Genomic DNA, 13,174 nt, shown 5'->3' on the forward strand with positions numbered 1-13,174 from the left:
TGAAATCCTTAAAGATTTTTTTATGTCGTTTGAAAGAAAAATAGAAGAGGGTACGATGAAATAAAATGGAGAATTAGGGTTCTGTACGAAATTTTCCCTAGTTTTTACAGTATTTAAAATACCGTATAACATGAGTGGATTTACGTATTACAGTATAACATGGGTTAGTTTTTACGGTACTTAAAATACCATATACCCAAAATTGAAGAAAAAGGGTGTTGGCGAGGTTTATGAAATTGAGGGTTTTTTATTAAATAGACGAAAATTAAGGTATATTTGTGATAATTTTTCAAAAAAAAAAAAGAAATATTATATACAATGAGACCATTTACCTTTTATAAGGGTCACAATTATTTACAACCATTTGATGTAAAATCTAATAGCTTGAGTGTATTACAAAGTTCAAGAAATTTTTCTTTTAAGTTTGAACTTGGCCAATGAAATAACTGTAGCCATTTAATTTTACATCCAATAGTCAAGATTAACTGTGACCACCATGTACTAAAGATAAATGGTCTCATGATATACTTTTCAAAAAATTCAGATCAAAATAACACATTGTCGAAAATTAGTTAGGTTAGAGAATCGTGAATATTTCAGATTTTCCTTAAAAAACCAGATTAAAAATTTCAGATATGTAAAGGTAACACAATATAAGATTGTGAATTGTAGCTATTGAATGGATACCTTAAAAGTATTGGATTATAATTTTTATGTCCTTGCCTAATATCATTAAAGTTATACTTGACAAATTTTTGTGTAAACTTTTGATAAATACAACAATAATACTTATTATGTTCTCACGACAAAAGTACATGACAGATTTACTGGAAGCATATAATACAACAATAACAATAGTAAACACAAGAATTATACTAGCGAACAACAAGAACGGAACCCAAGATATGGGATTATTGTTTGAAGAAAAAAAATAAAAAATGATCTTTAGTAAAAGATTGTAGTTAACATTAAAAAAAAAGAAGAAGGGGATTGTAGTTAACTAAAACACAACTTCCAAAAATGTAAAATAATTGTCCATCTAAATTGTTATATTGTATATACTAATGAAATTAACAAAAAAAAAAAAGTGTAGAAGCCAAATTAATCAACTTGTGTTTGCAGAAATAAAACAACAAAAAGCCTAAGTAAATGCCAGTGTTTGAAGGTCACTCTAAATTCGTAGCTGTCTAAATCTTTAGTTGTCATGAATGACTCTCTTGCCCTTTACAATGATACTTTGTGTTTATAGGGAAAAAAGATTTTTTTGGGGTTCCTCTTCCCCTAACTCTGATTATTTTTTTTGAGGTGTATGGTTGTTTTGATGGATTATTTTTTAATAATATATTGTATTTTTTTAAGGGAACATAATGGTGAAAAACTTTTATGGTAATTTTTATTAAATGAATATTCTTAATTTACTTTCAATATTAACCTGCTTATATCTAATCCATAATTCATAGAGATATCTATCTTCTATCTTCTATTATATATTAAGCCAGAGGAGCACCCTCTATTATCGTGCCATCTATCCTATCCTATTAAATTTCTATTTTGATTTCCTAATATCTCTCTCTCCATTAAAATTTCAATTTTACCTTTACTTTTTTTAGAAAGGGTATCTGATATATAATATCGTGTAACACCACATTTAACTCTCCCCTTCTCTGACTATTTTAATTTGGTCTCTCTCTTCCCATCCCACATTCTCCACTATCTCTTTTTCCCCCCAATATGCATTCAAAGACATTAAAAATGTGATATATTAATTACCCTTCTCTTTATCGATTTTATTTATTCTCTCTCTATCTCTTGCCCTTGCATGTTCTCCACCTTCTCTCTTTTAAGTAGTTATTTGTCTTATTCACCTCAACTTTTCTATTTATGAAACATTTATTCTCTCTCCCACTCTCTCTTTATGATATACAAATCTCTCTCTTTCTATCTACGGTTTGAAAAAGGTTTCTATATTTCTTCTACAGCATAGAAGTTCTATCCTCTCCCTACCATACAGCCGTCCAATTTTAATCAAGAGAGCCACTCACCGTTTGATCTTAGATCCGATATCTCAAAGTATTTTATTTTTAGTTTTTTTTATACACAATATATGAATTTGAAATTTGGTACGTGCCATCTTCTCATTGAGGCGCACCTATAAAAAATATTAAAAATATTTTTTCAATAAAATATAATTATCAAAATATCCCTTGAAATTTTAGGGGTATTTTGGTCATTTTATTTTATTGAAAATATTTTTTATATATATTTCGCTAATGCGAGTTTAATAGAAAAATGGACGCCCAAAATTTGATGTCAAAATAATTTATAGAACAAAATTAAAAATAAAATAGTGTAGAGACGTGACATTGTGATTGGGGCAACCTTAACCCTCCATTTAGAATGGACGATTGGATAAGGGGGAGGATAGAACTTGTATACTGTAGGGGAAGCATAGAAAGGTTGCCCCTACAGTTTTACATGCAATTTTTTTTTTCTCTTTCCCTATCATGTTTTCCACCTTCTCTCTCACAAGTAGTTATTTGCCTTATTTACCTCAACCTTTCTATTTATGAAACATTTATTCTCTCTCTCTCTCTCCTGATGATATGCAAATCTCTCTCTATCTACGGTTTTACATGCAAAATTCTCTCTCTCCCTCAATAGTTATAAATAGCCACATTTATTTCCTTCACCTCTTATATTTACTTTCTTTCTTTTTCCATTATCCCTCTCAAAGCATTTACATGCAAATTATTCCCTTAAATTTTATTTATCTTTTGATATTTCTATTTTGGTCTTTTTGTTTCCATGGGTCTCTCTTCATATCCCCCTCCCCATTCTCTCTCTTTCTATAAATCGTGGCTTCTCTCTCTCAAATGTAGTACACACCCTCTCTCTTCCACACAAATGGTGGTTTACGCAAGCAAGCAGTGAATAAATATTGGATCCATCCATTCCCTTGGCTCTAAGGGTCTCTGAAAATTTATGGGTATGTACTTTTAATAGATAATTTCCCCTATCTTTGTGTGATTGTTGTCATGTCCATGTTCTTTTAGATAAGAAGTAATACTCATACAAAATATGTTCATATCCTGCAAGAGGTTGGCCTTTTCTTCTTAGCCTTGAACTTCTATCATTTTTGCTTTATTTATGAATATTAGAATGTATTTGTTTTTTGGCTTTTTTATTATTTTGTAGTATTGGAACATTTGACTTTTGTTATGTAGATGATTTATTGGTGGTTAATTATGTGATTCAATAAAACAAAAAGCTATTGCTTAAAAACCATGGCTATAGTTTCAATGGTAGCACACCATGCTATTTTATTTCAATTTTTTGTTTATTCTTTTATAATTTTTTTTCAATATTTGAGATTTCATCATATAGATTTATCTTGAGGTCCACATGAGTTGCTTTTTCTATTTTTATTCATACATATCATATTATATTATGTTCTTCATATTTCAATTAAAATATTTTTCTATTAGTTAGTGATTGAATGTATGATACAAAATATGTAGCTTTCTATCTTATGTGAATTTATTTCATATATTTGAAATCATTAATGTTCTTTGTTTTTATTTTTTAAATAAATTTTTAATATTTTATTTCCAGTTTCTTTTAATTTTTTAGGGAAAATTACAAAAAACCTCAAAGACCACACATTCTATGCAACTTACCCCCAACTTAACTTTTTCTCTCACTTTTTCCCCAAAACAAGCTTTCTATGCAAATAACCCCCAAGGGAAAAAATCTTTGTTTTTAGATGGAAATGCCCTTCCCGTACACAGAAATCATTTTGGTCAGATTTGTTGTTGACTTTTGGACTAAGTAGCACATTGCCGCAGCGCACAAGTGCCAGACCACTCTAAGACAACTACCGGACAGAAACTGAGTACTGTCGGATAGCCCTTTATAAGGTATCGGAGCCCTGGAATCCAGTAACATCTACAGCCTACTGTCGGCCTGCCGTTTGAAACTACCGAACTGCGCCGTATCGAAGCCCTACTGCTTGACCGCACTTTATACAGTGTCAGAGCCCTACTGCCGGACCGCACTTTACACAGTGCCGGAGCCCTACTGCCGAACCGCACTTAGCCGGAGCCCCTAGTCTGAGCCCTACTACCGGACCGCACTTTACACATTGCCGAAACCCTATTGCTGAACCGCACTTAACTGGAGCCCCTAGTTTGGTGGGATAGAGGAGAGAAGCGTAGGTAAGGTAAAAGTAATGGACGATAGTTTAGACATTTTTTTGCTTTATTTTTTGTTGGAGGGTATTTGGTATATTTTGGGGGAAAAAGTGAGTGGAAAAGTTAGGTTGGGGGTAAGTTACATAGACTGTAATCTTGGGGGTTTTTTGTAATTTTTCAATTTTTTATGTGGTTAATTTTATTTTTGTTGGACAAATGGGTTTTAGATGAAAAAATAAACATTAATTTTTTTTTTTTTTTTTCAGTGTCATTCATGGGCACTAATCTAGATGGTAACATTAAATATGTTTTAAAGAATTTTATTTTCAATACAATATTTTATGTTTTTCTAATATTTAGTTTATAGTTCCTTAATAGTTAATTTAAATTTATCTAATATTTAGTTTATATTTCCCTAATAATTAATTTATACTAGATTATTTGGATTTTTTTATGGTTTTCTTATTATTTTGTGTGTTTCCATTATTAAATTAGCAAATCATGATAATTGTTTGATAAGATATGTATTTTTAATGTTTTATAGAATTTTATTTTTAATACAATATTTTATGTTTCCCTAATATTTAATTTATATTTCCCTTATAGTTAATTTATATTATGATAAAATTTTATTTATTTGGGTTTTTTTTTGGTTTTCTTATTATTTTGTGAGTTTCCATTATTAAATTAAAAAATTATGATAATTGGTTGATAATATATGTATTTTTAATATTGATATTATGTGTTGGACTCCGATCTTTGATATAAGGAAAAAGTTTATATAAGGATGCTACCTTATAATGTAGAACTACGGATGCCCCCTCAAAAATCCATTGAAAAATGTAGTTTTAATGTTGAAAAACCCTTTGATTGATCATCTCAACATCGAGATGTATGATAATGAAAAATAAAAAGATTTTTAAGTCTTAGAAATAGTGCATTTTACAACATATTATCTACACCGTTCATTTTCAAGAATTTCATATGTTTATAGATCTACTAGATTTTAACCATTTCTGAAATTTAAAATTTTATAATTAGATATAAAAATAGATTTTGAGATAATCATAAGAACATTTTATATAAAATTATATACCATGATAAAATTTGAAGGTACACCTTACCTCTACACCTACGGATGCATTCGTATGCAAATTGCACCCTTGATATAATTGTATATTAATGTCTTTTGATTTCTCTATTGTTTTTTCTATTTCTATGCACTCTTATATTTTTTAAATCTTATTAATTGTTCGAATTTTTGTTCCTTTCTCTCCATAAATGTCTCTCTCTTTCTCTCGCCCTCCATAGAGAGAGACAAATTTTACTTATAAATGTACATTACGAACATAATTTTTAGCATATTTTAAACTTTTGTCACATAATTCGTATTTATGTATTTTTAATTTTTGAAATATTATTTATTTATAAGTATATAATATAATTAATTGAAGGAAAACCTTTATATATGACCGACCTCACTCAAATATAAAGTATATATAACCCTTACTCTCAGCTGTGCAATGAGAGAGAGCTTGCTCTTGAGCGTCAAATCTTGATCCAATGGCTCATAGTATTTTATTTTTATTTTCTATTTTACAAATAATTTTATAGCATAATTTGAGGCATGCATACATCTAACAAGGGTACACAAGATAAAAATAATAAAAAATATTTTATATTATAAAAAATTACCCCTAAAATTTGGGCCATTTTGATCTTTTAGTTTTATCAGAAATATTTTTTTCATTTGTTATTTCGCTAAGTGTGACCCAATAAGAAGAGCGGATACCCAAAATTTTATTGAAAATATTTTGAGGAAAAGATATTAAAACTCAAACAGTATTTTGATGTGACATTATAGCATAAGCAATCCCCACCATCCATTATGATCAAAATTTTATTTTAGCAATTAAAATTTTTTTAGCTCTCTTTAAAAAGCTAAAAATAAAGAATTTAAAATTATTTACCTAAAATTAATAATTATATAGATTAATGATATAATATTACTATAAAAAAAGATAAAGCAAGATTTAATACTTATATTGATAAATATTTAAAAGAAAAAGATTATTCCATATCTAATTTTCTTTTAATACTTACTGATGAGTAAATAATATATTTTATAATGTAAGTAAAAAAATTTAATTTATATCTTTTATCTTATTAATGTACTCTTTCTATCTTAAATACGTCCATATTTTTAGATTTTTTTCCTTAATTCTATGCAATTTTACTCTATTTCAAATGCTTTCTATTTTTAGATTTTAGTTTTTTCTCTTAATATGCTCTCTTTAGCCATGAAATGTTTCTCTCTCTCTCTCTCTCTCTCTCTCTCTCTCTCTCTCTCATTTTTCTCCCTAATTTAATTATTTAAATATTTTCTCTTAATATGCTCTCTCTTTATAAGAGAGAGAGGCAAAATATAATTAACTATAAAATAAAGTTATAAATAGAATTACAATCATGTTTTCACGTTTATGCAGTATGTTTTTGTATTTTTTCTTCCTAATTTTCCGAATGATATTTGCTTATAAGTACATAATATATTTGCTAATAGAATTAAAAATGATCTTAGAGTAGGTTGCTAATATCTATTTATAAGTAAATAATAAATTCAATAATATGACTAATAATAATTTTAGAGTAGGTTAGAGAATAATATAACAAATATAAAAAATTATTTTCCAATAGGAGCCCATATGTAAAGATGGATCCAACAAATTCTCTCTCTTTCTATAGCTCTCCCTATAATCGAATATCCCAATTTAAAATTGAAAATTTAATTTAGTAATTAACGTTTAGTACATGTGCAATGCACACGCATATCACTATCATTATTTATCTATCTATCTATTATATATTAAGCGAGATAGATACTCTACCACCATGTACCTAGTTTTCGGTCTTGGAAAATCTCTCTCTCTCTTCTGATTTTTTAGTTTTGGAAGATCTCTTTCAATATATATTCTACTTTTCATTCACCTGAATAGGCAATAGGCTTTCTTTCTCATGTTCGAATCTAAAAATCTAGGGGTGCTTTTTTTTGAGGCTCGCAAGAGGAAACCTTTGCTAGAAACAGGAAATCAATGTTAAAGAAGGTTTTATAAGAAAGGTACAATTGATGGATGAGTAGGAAATACTTATTTGGGAGCAGGTTTTATAAGAAAGGTACAATTGATGGATGAGTAGAAAATACTTATTTGGGAGCGTTCAAGAAAGCCCAAAGAAAATACATGGAAAGAAGCACTAGCTGAAACACATGGGAATTATTTTAATGTTTTATGTTATATAAAAAGTAGATAGCTTTATTTGTACCTTCCCAGAGTTTATCATTGTATTTGCTCATTCGGATGTGTGAGTTCAAATACAAATTATTTACTTGAGAATATATGGTTTGATGTTGTATAAAGAAAGACAACTTTATTTATACCTTCCCTAAGTTTATCACTGTATTTGTGTATTCGAATGTACAAGTTGAAATACAAATTATATACCTGAGTGTATAAAGTTTATGTGTTGTGCATTATCCAGTTTCTACTTTCTTTAGGTTCCATGTATTACATTGGATATTCTTTCTTTTAGGTTATAAAGTTTTAGTATTTGCCATTTTACTTTATGTGCAACGTATATGCTGGAAATTCACTCTCTTTCTCTCAATAATTATTGAATGGTGCCTTTTAAATATATTATTTCAATAATGAAACTTTATTCAAATAACAAAATCAGATCACATGTGCAACGCACTTGCATGCGATTAGTTAAATTAATGAGGATATAAAGTTGGAAAAAAGTTTATATAAAGTCGAGGCTCTAAACAATCAAATTAAAGCCACCTCAAAATTTTCACTAGAAGAGATTGTTTTGATGCCCAAACATCCTCAAATTGATTATCTCGTCATCAAAATGTATTCACTTGAGAAAAAATGGATTTCAAGTTTTGCAATTAGTGCTTCTTGTAACACATTTTTTTATCATCAATTTTCAAAATTTTCATATTTTTATAGATCTGTTGGATCTACACTATTTTTTAAGCTTTAAAGTTTATATAAAAGATGAAAATATATTTTAAGGCTATCAAGAAGATTTCCATTATTGAAACCACATTTCTTGATACTATTTGAAGGTGGGCTTTACTTTGATTGTTTAGAACCTTAGCTCTGTACAAACTGCACCTTATAAAGTTATAGGGAAGAAGTTTATTTGAAAAGATTTTTTGAAAAAAGATAGAATGTAGATTTATGTCAGCTCCATTAAAAAAATACGAGTTTTTGAATATCTTTCAAAAATCTTGGAGTTCTTAATAAATTTCAAAAAGTTGGAGTTTTTTTTTTTTAAAAAAAAGTGTTTTAAACGAGGACTTGCTAACTGTTCTCTTCCTCTAACTCTTAACTTTTTTTTTGAGATATATGGTTGTTTTGATGGATTATTTTTTGAAGAATATAATGTACTTTTTGAAAGGAAACATAACGGTGAAAACACTTTATCGTAATTTGTTAAGTCAAGATTCTTAATTTACGTTCAGTTTTAATGTGTTCATCTCTAATCCAAAATTCATGGATATTAAATTAATGAAAATATAAGGTTATAGGGAAGAAGTTTGTTTGAAAAGGTTTTTTGAAAGAAAATAAAATACAGATTTATCTCGATTCCATTAAAAAACAATTTTTTGAAGATCTATTGAAAATCTTAGAGTTTTTAATGGATTTTAAAAAGCCTTAATTTTTTTTAAAAAAATATTTTTTAAACGGAGACTGAGGATGGGTCTAGTCTTTCTTTACATGGGCCCAACATGAATCTTATAATAAGCTAAGCCCATGTGTGGCCCAAGCTCCAAATAATTTCCTCCATCCCGGCATTTATAAGGGTGGCAATGGGCTAGGTTTCAACCTTGGTCTTGTCCCCATAGGATAGGGCATGGCCAGGACAGGCGGGACCAAAAATAAATAAAAATTAAAAAAAATGGAGAAGGCCAGGATGGGCTGAACCCGGCTGGTGCTAACACTGGCTGGGCTGAACCCTGCTGGTGCTGACACTGGTCGGGCTAAACGCGGCTGGTGCTAACACTGGCCGGGCCCTGAGGCCACAATTTGTGACCCTTTTTAGGGTCCGACTGACTGCCGCCTACCCCATTTAAGGCCTTATGCATTTGTACTGCATTAAACTCATAATGAAAAGTTAATTATATGGGTTTTGAACTTAAGAACGAGTGACTGGCTTCCACAAATACAACCTATTAGTTGGTTAAAGAAGCATGGGAAGTTGTTGGTTGTCAAAGGGGTGCTAACTTCCCAGGACACCTACGCTAGCAATTCAAGCAAGTCGACTTTAATACAAGAGAATGTTAATAGCGTAATGGGAAAGGAGCTGGGGTTTTGGTGGTAGCACCCCCACACCCTAGTCAGCATGTTGCGGTTTTCACTTCTACTAACACCACTCCAAACCTAATAACACCTACAATTATTTGAAAAAATTGGGCTGACTTCCCCACTGAATTTCTCAAAAAAAAAAAATGTCAATAAGGTATAACATACATATAAAACTTAATTTCCATATAAAAGGAGCTAGTAAAGCTCAAGATAGGAGAAAATCTCTTTCCAATTACATCAAAATAATGGCCCTTAACTGTCATAGATATACAGTATTTATCAAAACAGAAGTTTTTTCAATTAGATTTTCTATTATATATTTTGAATTAAATTACCATGACATTTATGGGGAATGCTTTCATGCAACGGTTGTATAGTAGTATAACACAACTATCTTTAAAAACCATGCTAAAGACATTTGTTTGATACAAAATTTTAAATGTACACTCTTTTCATTCTGAAGAACAATCACAAAAAAGAAAATTTTGAAAAAATGCTCTAGAAAGTTTTCATTCTAGCCCAATTAATATATGTCGTCTATTTTATTGAGATGGTTAGATATAGGCGTCAGAAGGATTTTTTTATTCCCAAAATTTTTATCATCATTAAATTAATAATGCCAAAAAAAGAAAAAGTTATTTTGAATTTATTAAGGTCTAGATCTTGAAATTCTCCAAATGGATGGTCAAGATTCATTGTTGAATAGGTACTAATTTTGACCATATCTAGGGTGCAAATTGAATTTTTTTTATAAGATTGATTATGAGGATGAAGAGAATGTGTGTGTAAAATTTGGGGTCACACAAATACCAAAAATATGGTTTTCTAGACGTATGGTTGCATTATTCTACTATACAACCGTTGCATTAGATCATGTCCCGACATTTATTATAGGAAGTGATAGAGAAAGATATCAATCACTACTTTAGGCTAATAGGTTTACACAGTGTTCCTACTTTTTGGGTCCCTCAAAAAGGAACATTCCCTCATATATATCTGCTATAATTGCACTATGGATACTAGATAGGAGCAATGATCCAATGCAACGGTTGTATTATAGTATAATGCAACGACACTTCTAGAAAACTATGTTTGTGATATTTTTATGATCCCAAATTTTACATACACACTCTCTTCATCTTAATAATCAATCCTCAAAAAAAAAGTTCAATTTGAAATATAGATATGGTTAAAATGAGTGCCCTCCAAAAATGAATCTAGACCATTCATTTTATGAATTTCAAGATCTTAGCCTTTATAAACTCAAAATCATTTTTTCTTTTTTTTAACATTATTCATCTAATGATAATAAATCCATCCAAAAAAATTGGAAATGAAAAAATCCTTCTAAGGCCTAGATCTAAGCATCTCACCAAAATGAACGACTTATGTTATTGGGCTAAAAAAATACTTTCTAGATTGTGTTTTCAATATTTTCTTTTTTTGTAATTGTTCATTAGAATGAAAAGAGTGTATATTTCAAAATTTGGATCAAACAAATGGCTATAAGATGGTTTTTAAGGTGATTGCATCATATTACTGTACAACGGTTGCATTCTAGATAGATAGAATACTAGATAGATAGAGTGGAATAGAGCACACAAGAGATTAGTATAAGACGATAAGGAGAAGCAAAAGATTTGAATGTTCCACATATCAGAGTCAAATGAGAGAGAGAGCAATTGGAACTTGGGATATTTACCTAAATTTACCTTATAACCTATAGATCTAGAATCAGAAAAAACTGAAGAGGGAGAGATTTTTCTTATATGTTTGAGAATATGAAAAAAGAAAAAGAAAAGGAGGGAAAATTCATAAAACTACACCCCAGAGTTTTCAATAAATATTTCAGCCATTTCGTTGGTCCTACTTTCAAAGAGAATATCTTGGTAACCCAAGTCCTCGTAGGTAGGGCCAATATATTAGGGGCGATTTTCTATGTGACCCCACTCACACATAAAAAATATGTAACTGTTACTTTCTAGCCGTCGGATCTAAAAGAACAGCTAGGATAATACTTGTCTCAATGTCACAAAATTAGGTGTAAACTCAAGAATCACCTCTCAGCCGTAATCGTTCCCTTTCTTTCTTTTTTTTTTTGTTTTGGTATGCAGGTCTCACACCATACTCTATCTCTTTCTATCTCATTGTCTCTCCCTACCCACAATAACCCCAACCCTCAGTCCTTCCTCACAGTAACCCTGACCCTCTGTTCACCCTAACCCTCTGTGAATAGCTTCTGCTCTTCCAATAATGGAAGGAAGCCACAAGAACCTAACCATGTCCATTGAAAGAAAGCGCAGGAACCCTACCCTCTGTCAAATGGAAGAAAGCCACAGGAACCCTACACCTCTATCAACCGCTTCAATGCAAGTGTCCTCTCAATCGCTTCAATAATGGAGGGCTACGTTTACAAATGGAGGGCATCTCTAGTTTTGAGAGAGATGGGTGGTCTACTGCTGCTACAATAATTGAGAGTTAGGTTTGCAAATGGAAGGCATCGGTAGTTTTGCGAGAGATGGGGTGGACTAGTGCTTGATGTTGCAGGTGGAAATAGTGCGAGTGAAGCGTCAAAGATATTGCTTCAATTTGGGTTGTGGTTTCTTCTTGTTTTGTGAATATTTGTTATGTTCTGTCAAAATTTAAATTTGCATTGTGGTTCCTTCATGTTTTGTTAATATTTGCTTTAATTAATGTTGTAGTTTGGGCTGTGGGCTGTTCATCAAAAACAAAATAATATAATTGGTGTGGGTAATTAAATTTTTTTTTTTTTTTGGGTAATTGGTGCTTGTGGTTTGTTCATCAAAAAGACAATAATATCAATTGATTTGGTTAATTAAGAAAGTTTTTTTTGGGGCAATTTGTGCTTGTGGTTTGTTCATCAAAAATAAAATAATATAAATTGATTTGGTTAATTAAGAAAGGTTTTTTTTTAGTAATCTGAATATTTTGATTTTAGTTAATGTTTGCGTTCATAATTTTTATGCTTTTTGCTTTTTTTAAAGGATAAAAAATTAAATGCACAAAAGTTCTATTGGTCTAGATTTTATTTTATTTTTTTGATATATTGAGTGGCTGAGGAGGTGATTTTTTGTGGGTTTTAAAAGTAGTAAAGGTGTGAACGTCTACTATTAGATTTGTAATATTTTTTGGTTTGAATTTTTTAGAAAAAGAAGCTCTCTCTCTTGTTTGATTTTTGTGGAAAAAGAAAACGCGTTCTCTCTACCTTACCTTTGATTGTAAAGTTCATCTCTCTCTAAAGTTGGTATCTCTCTTTTTCTCTCTCTCTTTCTCTCTCTCTTTGCCTTTGATTATAAAATTAGTAATTTTGAGCTAAACATTGAGTTCACTTTGGGTAAGGCAATTGCTTTTTGGGGAAAGTATTACAAATATAACATGGCTTGGGGCTAATGCTAGTTCGTTATTCTCTTTATTTTTGAACATCAGAAATCGATGATATTTTAGCAGCTAATGCTGAGAAGATGTTTTTTGAAATGTGTAGAAGTGACATTTCAAAGAAATTGAAGTGAATATCACATCTTCAAAGTAATAACCAATAGTAAGAGATTTCTAAGTTGGAATTCAAGGATTGCTAGAACATTGTTTATTTCTCCG

The sequence above is a fragment of the Amborella trichopoda genome, chromosome 13 (assembly GCF_054954075.1).
Source record: "Amborella trichopoda isolate Santa Cruz 75 chromosome 13, AtrichopodaSantaCruz75HAP2 v2.0, whole genome shotgun sequence".
Classification (NCBI taxonomy): domain Eukaryota; kingdom Viridiplantae; phylum Streptophyta; class Magnoliopsida; order Amborellales; family Amborellaceae; genus Amborella; species Amborella trichopoda.